General features: G+C 46.3%; 1 pseudogene; it reads right to left on the bottom strand.

Moving 5' to 3' along the window:
- Positions 1–2,728: 2,728 nt before the first annotated feature.
- On the bottom strand, positions 2,729–13,638 carry LOC127919029 (E3 ubiquitin-protein ligase MYLIP-A-like; annotated as a pseudogene).
- Between the last annotated feature and the right edge of the window lie 295 nt (positions 13,639–13,933).

The following is a 13,933-nucleotide window of genomic DNA, read 5'->3' as shown; positions in this document are numbered from 1 at the left end:
TCACCTATGGCTTTATTTGGTCTCTCTCTCTCTCTCTCTCTCATATATATAATTGAGAGCAATGCAGAGGGAGGCAGCCGCAGTTGCAGCACTAGTAGAAGTGGTATTGTCACTGGCCATCTGACACACATTCATGTCAGATGGACCTATCACTGCAGAGAACAGCACAGCTGCTGACAGAACCAGGAAGTACTGGAGTCAGTCAACATCCTCAGAGGGGATGGGGTGAGGTATATACACTAAAACATTCACAAGGTAGGAAACGCCTAAATGTTTTTTTTAATGGGTCACCGAAGGCCCAATTCTGTGCATTACTTTGCATTAATTCTATGTGTTATTATCCTATGGATAAAATTATCATCGTCATCCTCTTCATTGTATCATTCTATTCATCATCCTCAACTATATAATCAAAATAGTTTCTCAAATATTGAGAAAATGTAAACTGAATCACATAATGAAATAGGGTGTATTACCCAACCACACCACTAGGTGGGGAAAGAGAGTTTCTTTTCATGAGGAAACAGCTGAAATACAAACTGTTCCAAAGTCCCACCAAGAAATGTCCTAATAACTGCGGACCGTATTCAACAATGAAACATTTTCCATTTAGTTAGTATTTAACACAAAAGACACATTTCAGTTGTACAACTGACTATAAAAACATGACTGGCCTACTTCAAGGGGTCTCTGAGCAAAATACACTTTCACAATTTCCCCCAGTCTCCCCTAATCATCGATGGAGGTTGTCACTCAGATATCTGTCTTTAGGTTATCAGTAACAGCATTGCTCAGTGCAAACACAACTCCTTTAGGATCTGTATGACATCTTGAGACTAGTTCACAACTGATAGAAAATGCTCACAAATGAAACATTAAGTTACGAAATAAATATTTTATTAATACTTGAAAATAAATATGAAATCTTGGTTTAAATTTCAACTCATTAAAACACAGCTTTAAATACAGAACAGAACCTTAACTACAGAAATCATTGATCAACCAATTGAAATCCAATGTCCAGGTACATAGTGTAAATAGCTATTTAAAAAGAAAAGAAGAGCTTTGGTAGAGAATTCTTCTCCATTTCATTTAACCCTTATTTTACCAGTTAATTTGACTGAGAACATTTTCTCATTTACAGCAACGACCTGGGGAATAGTTACAGGGGAGAGGATGTACGAGCCAATTGGCAGCTCATACATGATTAGGTGTCCATGATGGTATGAGGGCCAGATTGGGAATTTAGTCAGGACATCAGGGTTAACACCCCATACTCTTGTAATAAGTGCCATGGGATCTTTAGTGACCACAGAGAGTCAGGACACCCGTTTAACGTCTCATCCGAAAGACGACACGCTACACAGGGCAATGTCCCCAAACACTGTCCTGGGTCATTGGGATATTTTAGAGCAGAGGAAAGGGTGCCCCCTACTGGCCCTCCAACACCACTTCCATTAGCATCCGGAGACAAACCATGTTTAGATCTGAGCAAGCCAGCAGTGGGATGCCGGGTGGTATGAGAAGCAATAATGCGACTTCTGTAGACTGGTAACAGGCATGGTATGGTACATGTTGTTGAACTCGCTGCAGGCCAGAAGATAAGATTGAGTAACTCATCTGTGTAAGACAGTGGGAACATCCATCCCAACAGACACCCTATTTAGTGCACTACTTCATTACAGCCCTGTGGGCCCTGATAAAAAAATAAAAAAATAAAGACTATTTACCTGGTCTGGTACACTCTTCTAGTCTAATGTAATGACGATTTCAACACTATGGTCAGAGACATGACATTTATATACCGTTTGTATATGGCAGAGATAAAGATATCAAAATACAATGGAGTGTAAAGTACAAAAAGCTTATTTCTCTCAAATTGTGCACATATTTGTTTACATCCCCGGTAGTGAGCATTTCCCCCGTGCCAAGATAATCAAGAAGCTGGCATATCAAGAAGCTGATTAAACAGCACAATCATTACACAGGTGCACCTTGTGCTGGGGACAATAAAAGATTGTTCTAAAATGTGCAGTTGTCACACAACACAATACCATAGATGTCTCAAGTTGAGGGAGCGTGCAGTTGGCATGCTGACTGCAGGAATGTCCACCAGAGCTGTTGTCTGAGAAATGAATGTTCAGAATGCTACTGTATGCAGTCATATAGCACCTCATACAGTAGCACACTACTACTACAACACCAATACTGCAGTACTACTACACTACTGGTATACAACTACTACAGCACTACTACTGGTATACAACTACTACAGCACTACTACTGGTATACTACTACAGCACTGGTATACTATGCCTGGTATACAACTACTACAGCACTACTACTGGTATACTACTACAGGTATACTACTACAGCACTACTACTGGTATACTATGACTGGTATACAACTACTACAGCACTACTACTGGTATACTACTACAGCACTACCCCTGGTATTTATGGTTTGTACGTTGCTTCACAATATTGTTTTGAAGGTTTGTTTTAGGACCGATGCCCAACTGAACATTCTACTCAATGCATCCTCATTGGGGGCTGATGAATATTCAGTCTAAAGTTTATTACTGTGGCTTGAAAACACAATGACATTTCTAAAGGCGGCAAATAATTAGTAGGAAACCTTTTTTCATCATTTTGATGTCGCCAGATTAACTTTAGATGCAGTATAACGTTAGCCAGCTAGCTAAGATTGAGGGGAGACCTCCAGATGAGCTAGCTAACGTTAGCCAGCTAGCTAAGATTGAGGGGAGACCTCCAGATTTTTAGCTAGCTAACGCTAGCCAGCTAGCTAAGATTGAGGGGAGACCTCCAGATTTTAGCTAGCTAACGTTAGCCAGCTAGCTAAGATTGAGGGGAGACCTCCAGATTTGAGCTAGCTAACGTTAGCCAGCTAGCTAAGATTGAGGGGAGACCTCCAGATTTTTAGCTAGCTAACGCTAGCAATGATAGCTATGATAGCTATTTGGAAGTAAATCTACGTGTGACAGATCTGGTCTGTGCTGGTGTAGAACTCTCTGGAGGAACAGAGGTGAGTGGCCAGGTCTCTGGGAATATTGAAGGGGGCAGCACTGCTCACTGCCAGGGACAGCAGGTTGGCACAGGTGGGCAGGTAGACGTGCTGGACATGGTCCACCTCTGACCGACACACCGGACACACCTGAAGGGGTGAGATCAAAAGATTTGATTAGAATATAATATGCCAATCTAACATTAAAACACTGTATATATGTGACTTGTGCGGAATCAAACAGACTATTGTTAAAATACAGTCCTATAGATCTGGATGAATTAATCTATATAATCTTGGATTAATGGTGTCCACAGTGTAGCTGACAGTACAGGCATTTAACCTACGACCTACAGGCTACAGAAGGTTCCGGACAGCCAATAAACCATGGGAAAAAGGGTAACTATAGTTTCTGCAAACATTCCTCCCGGCTCCCATACTCCTCCTCACCAAACAGTTCACTTCATTTGCTTAAAAAGGGGAAAAAACAGTACCAGCTCTTTTCATGAACTGCCAACCACCCTGACCTCTCTAAAAGTTTAACTTGGAGCTTCAAAGTTCATTCAGCACAGTGGAAGATACTAGAACATGGCGTTATGGTGTAACAGGGACTGGTGTTTAGTGCTGCCACCCCTGGAACACATAAAACCCATGGAGAATGCGGTTCAAACCCCGACTGAGTCACATTCCATTCTGTCCTTCTCCTCCATTTCAATCACTTTTAATTTATTTTTTTTTTTTTTTACCTTTATTTAACCAGGCAAGTCAGTTAAGAACATATTCTTATTTTCAATGACGGCCTGGTTAAAAATGACCACGCACTTCACTAAACCCCTAAAATAAAGCAGCTTAATTGAATTTTAAACCCGAAATGTGTTTTGCATGAAGAAACAACCTGTCATTCATCACAAAATTTGTGAATATCTGTTTTTAAATATACACTTATGGACTGTACAATGAGGAATTCAACTACAAAATACTAGTCTTGTCCCATTTGTTTAACCATTGCCCCACCCACAAGGTGTAGAAACAACATTAAATAAGAATTAAATAAGATAGATACAAAACAAAAACATGAAGAACATAAATCAATCAACTCTAATTAGCATATGTAGGACAGTATGCAAGTAACTCCTCATGCCTTTTGCACACATTGTATATAGACTCCCTTTTTTTCTACTGTGTTATTGACTTGTTAATTGTTTACTCCACGTGTAACTCTGTGTTGTCTGTTCACACTGCTATGCTTTATCTTGGCCAGGTCGCAGTTGCAAATGAGAACTTGTTCTCAACTAGCCTACCTGGTTAAATAAAGGGGTTCTCAACTAGCCTACCTGGTTAAATAAAGGTGTTCTCAACTAGCCTACCTGGTTAAATAAAGGTGAAATAAAAAAATAAAAAAAAATGTGTGCATGGACTTTGCAGGTGTATTTCTCACATGTGCAGCACATAGTATTTGTTAACTTGCCACAAGCACTGCAAAGGCTGCTGTGGGGACGCACTCCTTCTTTGAATGTGTGGGGTTACAAGTGCATTTTCCTCACACATGTCTTGCAGGTCTTGACTCACGGTTCTCAAATCGTAGCATTCTTGAGAAAGTGTGAAAAACTTTCAGTGGCATTGTGGCACAAAAAATAATAATATATATATATTTTTTAAAAGGCGTTTTTTAACTTTTTTTATTTTATTTTTTAATCGCCCTTCCACTCTCTGCATCCCAGAGACTACATGTAGCCTCACCTTTGGGACCTATACACACCCGCTAAGACTAGCAGGTCAATCTGATCCATCCTTTTCCAGTTGTCTCCATATTTACAGAAATCCTCCAAATTTGCATTCTCCAAGATAATTTTTTCGACGGCTGGTGTGATGAACATGTAGAATGTTGAGGTGATGTCCTGGGTAACTGCATGTCTTGTGGGCCCTGGGGTCGTCCTTATGACATGTTGACTGCATGTCTTGTGGGCCCTGGGGTCATCCTTATGACATGTTGACTGCATGTCTTGTGGGCCCTGGGGTCGTCCTTATGACATGTTGACTGCATGTCTTGTGGGCCCTGGGGTCATCCTTATGACATGTTGACTGCATGTCTTGTGGGCCCTGGGGTTCATCCTTATGACATGTTGACTGCATGTCTTGTGGGCCCTGGGGTCATCCTTATGACATGTTGACTGCATGTCTTGTGGGCCCTGGGGTCATCCTTATGACATGTTGACTGCATGTCTTGTGGGCCCTGGGGTCATCCTTATGACATGTTGACTGCATGTCTTGTGGGCCCTGGGGTCATCCTTATGACATGTTGACTGCATGTCTTGTGGGCCCTGGGGTCATCCTTATGACATGTTGACTGCATGTCTTGTGGGCCCTGGGGTCATCCTTATGACATGTTGACTGCCTGTCTTGTGGGCCCTGGGGTCATCCTTATAACATGTTGACTGCCTGTCTTGTGGGCCCTGGGGTCATCCTTATGACATGTTGACTGCCTGTCTTGTGGGCCCTGGGGTCATCCTTATGACATGTTGACTGCCTGTCTTGTGGGCCCTGGGGTCATCCTTATGACATGTTGACTGCCTGTCTTGTGGGCCCTGGGGTCATCCTTATGACATGTTGACTGCCTGTCTTGTGGGCCCTGGGGTCATCCTTATGACATGTTGACTGCCTGTCTTGTGGGCCCTGGGGTCATCCTTATGACATGTTGACTGCCTGTCTTGTGGGCCCTGGGGTCATCCTTATGACATGTTGACTGCCTGTCTTGTGGGCCCTGGGGTCATCCTTATGACATGTTGACTGCCTGTCTTGTGGGCCCTGGGGTCATCCTTATGACATGTTGACTGCATGTCTTGTGGGCCCTGGGGTCGTCCTTCTGACATGTTGACTGCCTGTCTTGTGGGCCCTGGGGTCGTCCTTATGACATGTTGACTGCATGTCTTGTGGGCCCTGGGGTCATCCTTCTGACATGTTGACTGAATGTCTTGTGGGCCTTGGGGTCATCCTTATGACATGTTGACTGCATGTCTTGTGGGCCCTGGGGTCATCCTTATGACATGTTGACTGCATGTCTTGTGGGCCCTGGGGTCATCCTTATGACATGTTGACTGCATGTCTTGTGGGCCCTGGGGTTCATCCTTATGACATGTTGACTGCATGTCTTGTGGGCCCTGGGGTCATCCTTATGACATGTTGACTGCATGTCTTGTGGGCCCTGGGGTCATCCTTATGACATGTTGACTGCATGTCTTGTGGGCCCTAAACTCGTCCTTAAATGACATGTTGACTGCATGTCTTGTGGGCCCTGGGGTCATCCTTATGACATGTTGACTGCATGTCTTGTGGGCCCTGGGGTCATCCTTATGACATGTTGACTGCATGTCTTGTGGGCCCTGGGGTCGTCCTTCTGACATGTTGACTGCATGTCTTGTGGGCCCTGGGGTCATCCTTATGACATGTTGACTGCATGTCTTGTGGGCCCTGGGGTCGTCCTTCTGACATGTTGACTGCATGTCTTGTGGGCCCTGGGGTCATCCTTATGACATGTTGACTGCCTGTCTTGTGGGCCCTGGGGTCGTCCTTCTGACATGTTGACTGCATGTCTTGTGGGCCCTGGGGTCATCCTATGACATGTTGACTGCATGTCTTGTGGGCCCTGGGGTCATCCTTATGACATGTTGACTGCATGTCTTGTGGGCCCTGGGGTCGTCCTTATGACATGTTGACTGCATGTCTTGTGGGCCCTGGGGTCATCCTTATGACATGTTGACTGCATGTCTTGTGGGCCCTGGGGTCATCCTTATGACATGTTGACTGCATGTCTTGTGGGCCCTGGGGTCGTCCTTATGACATGTTGACTGCATGTCTTGTGGGCCCTGGGGTCATCCTTATGACATGTTGACTGCATGTCTTGTGGGCCCTGGGGTCATCCTTATGACATGTTGACTGCATGTCTTGTGGGCCCTGGGGTCATCCTTATGACATGTCGACTGCATGTCTTGTGGGCCCTGGGGTCGTCCTTATGACATGTTGACTGCATGTCTTGTGGGCCCTGGGGTCGTCCTTATGACATGTTGACTGCATGTCTTGTGGGCCCTGGGGTCATCCTTATGACATGTTGACTGCATGTCTTGTGGGCCCTGGGTCATCCTTATGACATGTTGACTGCATGTCTTGTGGGCCCTGGGGTCATCCTTATGACATGTTGACTGCATGTCTTGTGGGCCCAAAAAAATCATCCTTATGACATGTTGACTGCATGTCTTGTGGGCCCTGGGGTCGTCCTTATGACATGTTGACTGCATGTCTTGTGGGCCCTGGGGTCATCCTTACGACATGTTGACTGCATGTCTTGTGGGCCCTGGGGTCATCCTTATGACATGTTGACTGCATGTCTTGTGGGCCCTGGGGTCATCCTTACGACATGTTGACTGCATGTCTTGTGGGCCCTGGGGTCGTCCTTTCGACATGTTGACTGCATGTCTTGTGGGCCCTGGGGTCGTCCTTTTTTTCGACATGTTGACTGCATGTCTTGTGGGCCCTGGGGTCATCCTTATGACATGTTGACTGCATGTCTTGTGGGCCCTGGGGTCATCCTTATGACATGTTGACTGCATGTCTTGTGGGCCCTGGGGTCGTCCTTATGACATGTTGACTGCCTGTCTTGTGGGCCCTGGGGTCGTCCTTCTGACATGTTGACTGCATGTCTTGTGGGCCCTGGGGTCGTCCTTACGACATGTTGACTGCATGTCTTGTGGGCCCTGGGGTCGTCCTTATGACATGTTGACTGCCTGTCTTGTGGGCCCTGGGGTCGTCCTTATGACATGTTGACTGCCTGTCTTGTGGGCCCTGGGGTCGTCCTTACGACATGTTGACTGCATGTCTTGTGGGCCCTGGGGTCGTCCTTATGACATGTTGACTGCCTGTCTTGTGGGCCCTGGGGTCGTCCTTACGACATGTTGACTGCATGTCTTGTGGGCCCTGGGGTCGTCCTTATGACATGTTGACTGCATGTCTTGTGGGCCCTGGGGTCGCCCTTACGACATGTTGACTGCATGTCTTGTGGGCCCTGGGGTCGTCCTTACGACATGTTGACTGCATGTCTTGTGGGCCCTGGGGTCGTCCTTACGACATGTTGACTGCATGTCTTGTGGGCCCTGGGGTCATCCTTATGACATGTTGACTGCATGTCTTGTGGGCCCTGGGGTCATCCTTATGACATGTTGACTGCATGTCTTGTGGGCCCTGGGGTCGTCCTTATGACATGTTGACTGCATGTCTTGTGGGCCCTGGGGTCATCCTTATGACATGTTGACTGCATGTCTTGTGGGCCCTGGGGTCGTCCTTATGACATGTTGACTGCATGTCTTGTGGGCCCTGGGGTCATCCTTATGACATGTTGACTGCATGTCTTGTGGGCCCTGGGGTCATCCTTATGACATGTTGACTGCATGTCTTGTGGGCCCTGGGGTCATCCTTCTGACATGTTGACTGCATGTCTTGTGGGCCCTGGGGTTCATCCTTATGACATGTTGACTGCATGTCTTGTGGGCCCTGGGGTCATCCTTATGACATGTTGACTGCATGTCTTGTGGGCCCTGGGGTCGTCCTTCTGACATGTTGACTGCATGTCTTGTGGGCCCTGGGGTCGTCCTTCTGACATGTTGACTGCATGTCTTGTGGGCCCTGGGGTCGTCCTTCTGACATGTTGACTGCATGTCTTGTGGGCCCTGGGGTCGTCCTTATGACATGTTGACTGCATGTCTTGTGGGCCCTGGGGTCATCCTTATGACATGTTGACTGCATGTCTTGTGGGCCCTGGGGTCGTCCTTCTGACATGTTGACTGCCTGTCTTGTGGGCCCTGGGGTCATCCTTCTGACATGTTGACTGCATGTCTTGTGGGCCCTGGGGTCGTCCTTCTGACATGTTGACTGCCTGTCTTGTGGGCCCTGGGGTCATCCTTATGACATGTTGACTGCATGTCTTGTGGGCCCTGGGGTCATCCTTCTGACATGTTGACTGCATGTCTTGTGGGCCCTGGGGTCATCCTTATGACATGTTGACTGCATGTCTTGTGGGCCCTGGGGTCGTCCTTATGACATGTTGACTGCATGTCTTGTGGGCCCTGGGGTCGTCCTTCTGACATGTTGACTGCATGTCTTGTGGGCCCTGGGGTCGTCCTTCTGACATGTTGACTGCATGTCTTGTGGGCCCTGGGGTCGTCCTTCTGACATGTTGACTGCATGTCTTGTGGGCCCTGGGGTCGTCCTTATGACATGTTGACTGCATGTCTTGTGGGCCCTGGGGTCATCCTTATGACATGTTGACTGCATGTCTTGTGGGCCCTGGGGTCGTCCTTCTGACATGTTGACTGCCTGTCTTGTGGGCCCTGGGGTCATCCTTCTGACATGTTGACTGCATGTCTTGTGGGCCCTGGGGTCATCCTTATGACATGTTGACTGCCTGTCTTGTGGGCCCTGGGGTCATCCTTATGACATGTTGACTGCCTGTCTTGTGGGCCCTGGGGTCATCCTTATAACATGTTGACTGCCTGTCTTGTGGGCCCTGGGGTCGTCCTTATAACATGTTGTGCTGCCATCCTGCCCTGGTTGTCATATGGTGACAAGGACCATGTTATGTTGCTGTTATTTGACCAAAATGTCTCTTTCAGCTTGGGGGTTCTCTTCTTCATCTGAAGATGATACATCGTGGCTCTGGGTTTTATTCTTCCCCATCTTCTTCTTCAGATACCTAATTTTCTTCTAAATCTTTGTTCTCTTGTTCCTCCTGGACATCTGTCAAAATCTGATCTACGACCTGTGCACTCATGGCTTCAGCAAAGAGAGAACTGGGGAGGACTGTCATCTGCAGAACCTTTATAGTCTCTGACTGCATTCCCCATTAGTAAACAAGGCTTTCAATATATTTTTATTTTGTCTGAAATTGTTTTAATTTTGTCTGTGAACTTGAGTCATGTGTGGGGTGGTGGAGGGGAGATGCTGCAGGTGCACAAGAAGGTTTTTTGTTTTGTCTGAGTTCAATCAGTAGCACACAGAATCTACATTTCTCATTGTGTGTGTGTGTGTGTGTGTGTGTGTGTGTGTGTGTGTGTGTGTGTGTGTGTGTGTGTGTGTGTGTGTGTGTGTGTGTGTGTGTGTGTGTGTGTGTGTTCGTGGTTTTGTGGTGTGTAAATGATTTTAACTGCTGGGTCAAAAATGCCCCTAAGACAATCTTTGTACCCTGCTGGTGTACAGCTTTCATGGAAATATGAACAAAGGCGATGTTTCACTTTTTATAATGTTGAGGTCACTCTAGGAAAAAGTCATCAAATTTCAAGTTGAAAAAATATCATTTAGGGGGTTCTCTCTGCTGTTAAACAGAGTGGCGGGTTGTTTTCTACCCTTAAGACAACACAAAGGTTAAGACATGAAGGTCAGTCAATAAGGAACATTTAAAGAACTTTGAAAGTTTCTTCAAATGCAGTCGCAAAAACCATCAAGCACTATGATGAAACTGACTCTCATGAGGACCACCACAGGAATGGAAGACCCCGTTTTACCTCTGCTGCAGAGGATAAGTTCATTAGAGTTACCAGCCTCAGAAATTGCAGCCCAAATAAATGCTTCACAGAGTTCAAGTAACAGATACATCTCAACATGAACTGTTCAGAGGAGACTGTGTGAATCAGGCCTTCATGGTCGAATTGCTGTTAAGAAACCATTACTAAAGCACACCAATGAGGAGAATAGACTTGCTTGGGCCAAGAAACACGAGCAATGGACATTAGACCGGGGGGAATCTGCCCTTTGGTCTGGAGTCCAAATTGGAGATTTCTGGTTCCAACCGCTGTGTCTTTGTGAGAAGGTGAACCAATTCCCACCGTGAAGCATGGAGGTGGTGTTATGGTGTTTTGCTGGTGACCCTGTCGGTGATGTATTTAGAATTCAAGGCATACTTAACCAGTATGGCATTCTGTAGCGTTACGCCTTCCCATCTGGCTTGCGCTGAATGGGACTATCATTTGTTTTTCAACAGGACAACGACCCAACACACCTCCAGGCTGTGTAAGGGATATTTGACCAAGAAGGAGAGTGATGGAGTGCTGCATCAGATGACCTGGCCTACACAATCACACAACCTCAACCAAATTGAGATAGTTTGGGTTGAGTCAGACCGCAGAGTGAAGGAAAAGCAGCCTACAAGTGCTCAGCATGTGTGGGAACTGCTTCAATACTGTTGGAAAAGCATTCCGGGTTAAACTGGTTGAGAGAATACCAAGAGTGTGCAAAGCTGTCATCAAGGCAAAGGGTGGCTATTTGAATAATAAAATATTTTGATTTGTTTAATACTTTTTTGGTTACTCCATGATTCCATATGTGTTATTTCATAGTTTTGATGGCTTCACTCTTATGTAGAAAATAGTAAAAATAAAGAAAAACCCTTGAATGAGTAGGTGTTCTAAAACTTTTGACTGGCAGTGAGTATGTACATTCTTATTTTAAACCATGGCGTTATGGTTACCTGTAGCTGGACGGCACAGTTGTGGCAGCACACCATGTGTCCACAGGGGCAGAAGGCAGCGTCCATCTCCTCTTCACAGCACAGCATACACAGCAGAGCATCCTGGAGCTGCTGCAGCTTCTCCTCCAGAACCCGGCTCCTCTGGCACCCCTCACAGCCTCCTTCCCCCACCCCAGGGGACCGCGACAGGCTCTGCTCGCCGGACACACAGTCCCCTGCCATGCCGGCGTTGTGGCGCCCTGCGGCAGTGGTCGTAGACTTCCTTGGAGGTGCGTCGGATGTCGAAGACATACTTCTTGCCCAGGTCGATGCTCTCGTTGAGGAAGAGAGACGCCAGGTGACCCTTGAAGTCACGGCTGTACTGCATCATCACGTCGTTCGTCACCGTGTCACACCTGAAGGACAAGTAACATCACAGTTATTGACCAAGTACACTAAAATCAAAATTATAAAATGTTATTACACTTTGAAACTGGAGTGACTCCACATGTACACTAAAACTAAAAACTTAGCAGCAACTCATGGAAAGTATCAGAAAATGTACAACATATACTGTGCTGCATATTATACATTTCTACTCTACATTGGCTCACAGCAGAGATGTTTTTACAAGAGGAAAATGTCACCCTGTGTGAGCATGTTTTTGGTGTGTGAGCCATGCTACATGCTACATGGTTGCTGACCTGTAGAAGGCATGTTGTTGGTATGTGAGCCATGCAACATGCTACATGGTTGCTGACCTGTAGAAGGCATGTTGTTGGTGTGTGAGCCATGCTACATGGTTGCTGACCTGTAGAAGGCATGTTGTTGGTATGTGAGCCATGCTACATGGTTGCTGACCTGTAGAAGGCATGTTGTTGGTATGTGAGCCATGCTACATGCTACATGGTTGCTGACCTGTAGAAGGCATGTTGTTGGTATGTGAGCCATGCTACATGCTACATGGTTGCTGACCTGTAGAAGGCATGTTGTTGGTGTGTGAGCCATGCTACATGCTACATGGTTGCTGACCTGTAGAAGGCATGTTGTTGGTATGTGAGCCATGCTACATGGTTGCTGACCTGTAGAAGGCATGTTGTTGGTATGTGAGCCATGCTACATGGTTGCTGACCTGTAGAAGGCATGTTGTTGGTATGTGAGCCATGCTACATGGTTGCTGACCTGTAGAAGGCATGTTGTTGGTATGTGAGCCATGCTACATGGTTGCTGACCTGTAGAAGGCATGTTGTTGGTATGTGAGCCATGCTACATGGTTGCTGACCTGTAGAAGGCATGTTGTTGGTATGTGAGCCATGCTTCATGGTTGCTGACCTGTAGAAGGCATGTTGTTGGTATGTGAGCCATGCTTCATGGTTGCTGACCTGTAGAAGGCATGTTGTTGGTGTGTAAGCCATGCTACATGCTACATGGTTTCTGACCTGTAGAAGGCATGTTGTTGGTGTGTGAGCCATGCTACATGCTACATGGTTGCTGACCTGTAGAAGGCATGTTGTTGGTGTGTAAGCCATGCTCCATGCTACATGGTTTCTGACCTGTAGAAGGCATGTTGTTGGTGTGTGAGCCATGCTACATGGTTTCTGACCTGTAGAAGGCATGTTGTTGGTATGTGAGCCATGCTACATGGTTGCTGACCTGTAGAAGGCATGTTGTTGGTGTGTAAGCCATGCTCCATGCTACATGGTTGCTGACCTGTAGAAGGCATGTTGTTGATATGTGAGCCATGCTACATGGTTGCTGACCTGTAGAAGGCATGTTGTTGGTGTGTAAGCCATGCTACATGGTTGCTGACCTGTAGAAGGCATGTTGTTGGTGTGTAAGCCATGCTACATGGTTGCTGACCTGTAGAAGGCATGTTGTTGGTGTGTAAACCATGCTACATGGTTTCTGACCTGTAGAAGGCATGTTGTTGGTGTGTAAGCCATGCTACATGGTTGCTGACCTGTAGAAGGCGTGGGTCTCTGTGATGGCCCGGTACAGGCCGCTGGCAGCTCTGGTGCTTGTCATCTTAAACAGCAGGGCCACATCCTCACCACTGTCCTTAGTGATGGTCATGTACACATTCTTCCCTGACTGGGTGGCCATCTGGATGATGGGATAAATGATCCTAGAACAGAGGACAGAGAGTCATTGTGAGGCTCTATATAACTTCATTTCAAATGTCCAACAGCAGAGCATTGTCTTGTGTGTCTAGACCTGTAGATAGAACTACATAATCACATATTAACTGTGTCTAGACCTGTAGATAGAACTACATAATCACATATTAACTGTGTCTAGACCTGTAGACAGAACTACATAATCACATAATAACGGTGTCTAGACCTGTAGACAGAACTACATATCACATAACAGTGTCTAGACCTGTAGACAGAACTACATATTAACAGTGTCTAGACCTG

This window comes from Oncorhynchus keta, unplaced genomic scaffold (genome assembly GCF_023373465.1).
Source record: "Oncorhynchus keta strain PuntledgeMale-10-30-2019 unplaced genomic scaffold, Oket_V2 Un_contig_1556_pilon_pilon, whole genome shotgun sequence".
NCBI classification, from domain to species: domain Eukaryota; kingdom Metazoa; phylum Chordata; class Actinopteri; order Salmoniformes; family Salmonidae; genus Oncorhynchus; species Oncorhynchus keta.
The sequence above is the reverse complement of the archived record's forward strand: the minus strand, read 5'-3'. Positions and strand labels throughout refer to the sequence as shown.